We start from the raw sequence: 7,415 nt of genomic DNA, 5'->3' as shown, positions 1-7,415 counted from the left end.
CATGTGACCTTAAGGGTCATTAATGATCTGTAACGTTGTAATCAAGTATAGATATTTTTTCTAGTATTTACTGAGCAAGATTTTGTTATGTCCTGAGGCGTAACATCTACAACCGCAACAACCATTAGTGCAAACTTTTATTCATGCATAGATTAAATTTTGGTCATAATTTTAATGACCACCATTTTATATTTTGATTTTAATTTTGACGCGATCATAGATAAGAAATTAGGATTTAATTATGGTATGTTTAAATTATAAAAATAAAATATTAAAAACTATAGCAATTTACCAAAAATATAAAATAATAAAAAAGTTGATAAGAAAATAATTTTTTAATATTAAAGTTAATATAATAAAATATAATTATATTATAGTTTTCATATTATTATTATTATTATTATTATTTTGTTCGGTAAAAGGCCTAAGTCATATTTTATTAATAAATAGAATTACAATCTCTGCTCAGTGCGGGCACCGGTAGGAAAGAGCGGAGAGGAGAAAACCTTCGGCCTTGCCCGGGACCATAGGTCCAGTCAGTATCTAATATCATTGATTGAGTTACATATAATCTTATACAAATTCTTCATTATGGTTGTTCAAAAAGCCCTTCATAGGTAGTATCTATAATTTCCACTAAGTTTACTTGCTTCTACCAAACTTCGTTGTACGTTGTTGCCTCTTTTGCCATATTTTATGCGTTCTTCTTTTCCTTCAAAACAGATTCTCAAGACAATCTTTCTGCAAACCACTTCATTAAGTGTTAGTACAAAAAGAAGAAGAACTAGTATTATCTCTGCATACTTTCCACTGTTGTTATTATACCCTAGGTTTCTTTCATATTAAGTCAGCATCAGAAATTGTTGGCTATACTATGAAAGATTACCCAGACTACAATAATAATAGAGGTATAAACACTTGGTCAACAAAAGACTAATAATAACACAACCCATCTATCCTATAATTCATGATATTCTAGTCTTATAGATGTCTAAATGTAAATGCTCAATTAAACCAATATGCAAGAGTTACTAGAGTACTTCTTGTTATTGCATTTTAGTATATGCCTAACTCAAAGAAACATCTGGATTCTAAACTTCACTTATTTAGTATATCTATATGTTTTGAAAATGTCATCAAGTGAGTATCTTACCCTTCGCTATCTATGCTATAACAAAGTTATACATTTCTAAGCCATCCTTATATCAAAGTGCTTTCATAAATAGTTCTATATGTGCCTTGTACTAACTGTAGATCCTACATCCCTATGTATTAGATTAGTTATATTAGTAACTGCAAATAAAAATATGTTATGAAAACTTATTATTCCTCCTTATCATCTACGACTTCCATGCTAGAGGCCTGTGTTTCCTCAGCCTCCATATCACTGGGATTATCAACCTGGAACGGGGTCCAACCCTCCTCTACTATATAACTTACTCACCATTCACCTTTTGCCTCTTCTACTACACCAAGCCATTGTTTGAGGAATGCAATGCTCCTTGTTATCTCTGTTTGCCTTTGGCGGCATAGTTTATGATCTTTGCTGTTGAGAATTGGCCTCTTAAACTCTATATTGAGAGCCTCTTCCTTGTCTATAGCTTCCACAACTTTGGTTTAATCTTCTAGATAATGTATATATAGCTTATCATCCACACATTTAATGGCCATTTCCAGCTTAACCAAATATTCTTTTTTTAATATTAGCCTGCATAGTTAGACTGTGACTGCTTTATCTTCTCCCATTGTGAGTAGTATTGCTACAAACCCCATTGGGATGCTTCTATTGACTCATTTTCTATGTTCCAAGTATATAATCTCATTGCCCAGAATCCTTTTGGTTGCATGTATGACCAGATCATCTTCCGATCTCAGAATAACCGACTAGCGTTTGCTAGAGATCTCTCCGAGAAAGGACATTTCACGCTTCTCAGGGAAAAGACAATACCGGAGTCCATCTTTTACAAAGATAAATGGTGGGTGCCTCTACTTAGATATATTGATTTTGTTAACTAGTATAATCAGTAAATTGAGTTGTAACCCCAGTTATGCCAGGCTATTCTCGTGATGGTTTCCCATTCACCTCTTGGTAAATATTATGATTATCTTATGATAACTCTGACATATTTCCATCCCCATACCGCCTTGTTGTAATGACTATAGGAGTGTTGATTACTTTTTCATGATTCTTAGTTAGCATTACTTCCTAGCCTCTCCAATGTATGATTGCTCAAGTAGTCGAGTGGTGCCTTTATGATGTGTGTGTGTGTATGTATGTATATATAGATTTGAGTATATAAACATGTTTTATGTATACAGATGAGCATGTGTATCTCTGTCAAATCTGAGAGATTTTCATCCCTATACTATCCTGTCATATTGAATATAGGGCTGTTGATTGTTTTTCCCTTATTCTCTGTTTGCCTTGCACCCTAGCATCTCCAGTGAATGATTGCTAAGGGTTCTAACTATACCTAAATGATAAGGTCTTGACATATGATGATGCCTACGCATATCTATATATTATATAGATCTATATATATACATGTCTGCATATATATCTATATGTATATATACATATTTTAGTCTCTCCCTCTCTCTATATATATATCTATATATACAGATATATATATCTCTATGTAAATATATAAATTTTAAATGTGTATATGTTTGTGTGTGTATATACATATATAACTGTATGCATATATAGATATACATATTTATATGTTTATATATATACATATATATGTATGTATATAACCATATAAGCATACAAACATACTTTGTGTATACAAATGATCGTATGCATCTATTATATTGAGAAATCTATTAAGAGCCAAAGGAGGGGTTATGATGAGCTCTTCTCTAAGATTATTATTTATAGGTATATATGGTTATATATACGAACAATATTTGTATATGTGTGAGTATGTATCTATATATATAGTTATATATGTATACGCTCATCTATATATGTATCTGATACCATATATATGCACATATGCACATATAAGTATATAAGTATAAATATATACTGCTATCTATGCATATACATATGTACACCTTCCAATATGTGTGTGAATGTGTTGTTCAGGATTATATCTAAACCCCTACCTGCCTATAAGTATCTGGGTCTAAATTCCTATATGTTAATGATGTGGTTTTTTTTGTTCCATCTGCCCCTAATTTGGCTAGATTATCTGCCAATGTATTAGCCTCCCTATATATGTGATTGAGCGTGTAATCTGAGTAGCTTTCCATTAGAGATAGGGCTCTGTCCAATAAACTTCTGAGTTCCTAGTTTGGCATTGTCCTAGTCCTCATTGCATTAACTATAATGGAAGAGTCCTCTTCTATTTCCAATTTGGATATTTTCTAATTGTTTGCATAGGTGTAAACCCTTTATTAGGCTCAACAGTTCTGCCTTATTGTTAGTGCAATGACCTAGATATCTGGATCTAGATCCAATACAGATCCCTTCATCTGAGTGAATTATACATCCTGCCCTTTCCTCCCCTTGATTACCTTTGGATGCTCCATCAAAGTTGAGTTTTCTCCATCCAACCTCTGGAGGCACCCATTTGCATGCTTTCCACTTTGGTCTTGTCTATGCCACCCTTCCCAGTGAACGAAGGGATTTTAATCCCCTTCCGTTGCCTTCTGATGCAGTTATCCCAGTCTGTAAATGTCTTATCATGTTGGGGGATGGGTGCATTCCTACTATTGGAGGTTTCTGTGGTGGAAGCTTCTATTTTTTCTATAAGATTCTCTACCTTCATTTTTGTTTCTTGAAAAATTATCCTGTTCCTCTCCTTCCAAACCTCCCAGATTACTATTTTTGGGTTGCATATCTATAAACTGTGGAAGATGCTATTTATTTTGATAATTGGCCAACTTCTGAGCCATTCCTTTAGGGAAGGGATAAGTGCACCTGACCAACCTAGTTGTGCCATCAGCCAATACCAGCACTTTTGTGTGTAGTTGCAGGTTGTGAATATATGGTCATTTGTCTACTCGTCTTTTTTGCATAAGAAACAGATTGAGAGTCCTTCGTAGCCTCTAAGTTTAAATTGTTCAGCAATTAGGACCTTCCCCTAGAATGCCACCTAGGCAAAGAAGCCAACTTTTGGGAGACAAAATTTGTCCCAGCATAGTGTATTAGGGATGTAATCCTTGACATTGTTTGCCTCATCATATATGGTTTTGAAACCATCTTTGCAATTGTATTATCCATCCTTTTATCTCGACCATATAAGCTCATCTGGCCCAAGTCTGAATATTATTATTCTGCATTGAAGAATTTGCAACAATTCTTGGTCTTTGTTATCCGCCAAGAATGGGAGCATGTTTTTCCATTTCCATCCCATTGTCAATTTTGGTGCCATTGTTGTATAATCCCTTACATGATTACCCCATAAAGATTTCATTTGGTCCTTTATACCGGTCGTATTCATTAGACTGTCTATTAGGGGGTAGCCCCCCTAGGAATCTTCCCAAAACAAGGCGGATTTACCATCACGAATATCCCAGGATAGATGGTTCGATATGAGCAATCGACTTTCTTTTATAAAATTCTAGATTCTAGATCCCTTGGATGGGTTTGTTTCCCTAAATACTGCCTCTTTCTGATTTTATGATATGTATTTGATCCTAAGGATTCTTGCCCATTTGGCTTCTGAGGATGTGTACATTCTCCATGCCAGTTTTGCCCCTAAAGCCTTATTTTGCCATAGTAATTCTCTTATTCCCATGCCTCCACTCTTTTCTTGACATATCTTGTCCCATGATATCAATTTCATTTTGTTCTTATCCTCTGCACCATTCCAATTGAAATCTCTGATTGTTTGAGTTAATTTCTTATAGGCCCCTTTTGGAAGTGGTATACATGATAGAAGATACAAAGGCATTGCTGCTAAGACTATTTTTATGAGGGTTAATCTTCCTACCCATGTCAGCCATAAGACTTTCCAAGATGACAGCTTCTTCCTCACCCTTTCACTCAGGGGATCCCAGAGTTTGTTGGTTCTAATACCTTTGTCCAAAGGCATCCCTAAATACGAGAATGGTAGATGACCTATTTTGTACCCTAGACACGAAGCTATTATGTATTCCTCCTGTGCCTCCATATTGAAAAATAATATCTTCAATTTCTCCTTGTTTACCATCTCTCTAGAAGCTAGCCCATAAGATTGCAATATTTTTTTGATTTCCTTAGCTTCCTTCAACTGCCCTTTCCCCAGAATAATTGTGTCATTAGAAAACTGTTGATGAGTACATGGATCTACCCCTCCGGTGATCTAAATCCCTACCAGTCTACCTGCCCTCCATGATGCATCCAGGCTTCTTCCTAAGGCTTCAGACATAATTATAAATAAGAATAGGGATAAGGGATCTCCCTATCTGAGTCCCCTAGATACTTCAAAGAAGCCTTCCGATTTCCCATTTAGTAAGATAGAGAACCTAGGGTTTGATATGCAGAAGTAAACCCAATTAACCCATTGTTTGTTAAAGCCAAAGGCCTTCATGCAGCTACAAAGGAAATACCAATCCACTTTGTCATAAGCCTTTTTGATATCTAATTTTATCAGCATATTAGGTTGCCCTTGGAATTGACAGGTGTGGATGGCTTCCTGGACGATAATAATCCCGTCCAAAATTGATCTATTGGGTACAAAGCCTATTTGTTCTTCTGATATTATGACAGGTAGTAATTTTTTTAGTCTATTGGCCATGACTTTAGCTAGTAGTTTATAAGTCATGTTGCATATAGAAATGGGTCTGAATTCTTCCCACTTTGAGAGATTCTCCTTTGGAATTAAGGCCAAAAAGGTGTTATTGATCTCTTTTAGGAACTTCCTTGCATTACGGGCATATTCCAAGGCATTAGTAACCTCGTCCCCTAAGATGTACTAGCATTTCTGAAAAAAACCAGTAGGGAAGCCATCTGGTCTAGGGGCTTTATCTCCTTGAAATTGTGCCAACGTCGTTTTGACTTATTCATGGGTGATTTTGGAGTTTAACATTTGATTATCACCCTCTGTTATCAGTTTGGGTATGGTATTTAATAAGATTCTATTGTTAGGGAGGTTTGAGTGCTCCCAGTTGTTGAGAATATTTTCAAAGTACTTGGTTGCATCTTTTGCAATTAGATCTTGATCTGTAATGATCTGATCACTATCATTGGTGATTTGAGTAATCTTATTTGCTACCCTTTTCATTTTGACATTATTGTGAAAAAATTTAGTGTTTCTATCTCAATCTTCTAACCATGTCTCTCGAGATTTATGTTTCCAGTATATCTCTTCTCTGTCCAGAATGCCTTCATATTCACATAAAAGCATTTTTTCAGCCTCGTATGTTTCAGAGGTCATCCCGTTTTGCATCACAACAGTATTTATTGTCTCCAACTCTTTCTTAATTCTTGACTTCTCCTCGAAGATGTTTTTGAATTTCTTTTTGTTCCAATCTAGTAATTTATGCTTAATCTCTTTTAGCTTAGAGACAAGATAGTACATTTTAGATCCTACAAAGACACTATCCTTCCACCATTTCTACATGTTGGGGAGGAAGTCTTCATGTGTAAACCACATCATTTTGAACTTGAAGGGACACCCAATTTTCTTTGCTTCCCCCATAAGTTCTAAAAGCACTGAGTAATGATCAGAGCCTGAGCATGGTAATACTGTAGTCTCTATTTATGTTTTGAGGTCGGTTAGGTCTCCTTTGAAGAAGAATCTATCAAGTGTTTCTGCAATGTTGGAGAAACATTTTCTTCTGTTATTCCATGTGTGAAAACCTGTCTCAATCCTGATTTCCAGTAGGTTATTGTTATTTATTCAGTTTGTGAAGTCTCTTTGTGGTTGTCTTATGGCTTTTATACCACAACCTTTATTAGTTGAGAACAAGATGGTGTTGAATTCACCACCTATGATGATGTGTTTTTCATCCTGAATGTTTAAGTAGTGTTCAATTTCCTGCCAAACAAATTTCTTTTTATCTGTTGGAATTCAACCGTATACATTAATGATAATAAACTCAAGATTTAGACTAAGGGCTCTTACTTTTCCAGCCATCCAATTTTGCATCTTGGTATGACATGTGAATGCAACTGCATTTTTTCTCCATTATACCCAGTCCACTCGATGCCCCTATAGACTCCAACATTTCCATCTGCCATTGGGTGAATTTTTTACTAAAATTGTTCATATCAGTCTTGCCCAGTTTTGTTTCTTGTATCATAACTAGGTCCATAGTAGATTTTAGTATGCTTCGCTTAATCAATCTTTGTTTGTTAGGGGGCCCCAAACCCCTAACATTCCATGTAAGTATGTTTATTCCTCTACGAGGAGAAGGGGAGATTTTCCTTGCCCCAACAGGGTTGTGATTTTGGCCTACCCCTTCACATCCCTATCCAT

Source organism: Cryptomeria japonica, unplaced genomic scaffold (assembly GCF_030272615.1).
Source record: "Cryptomeria japonica unplaced genomic scaffold, Sugi_1.0 HiC_scaffold_105, whole genome shotgun sequence".
In the NCBI taxonomy this organism is placed as follows: Eukaryota; Viridiplantae; Streptophyta; class Pinopsida; order Cupressales; family Cupressaceae; genus Cryptomeria; species Cryptomeria japonica.
Note: the sequence above shows the minus strand (reverse complement) of the source record.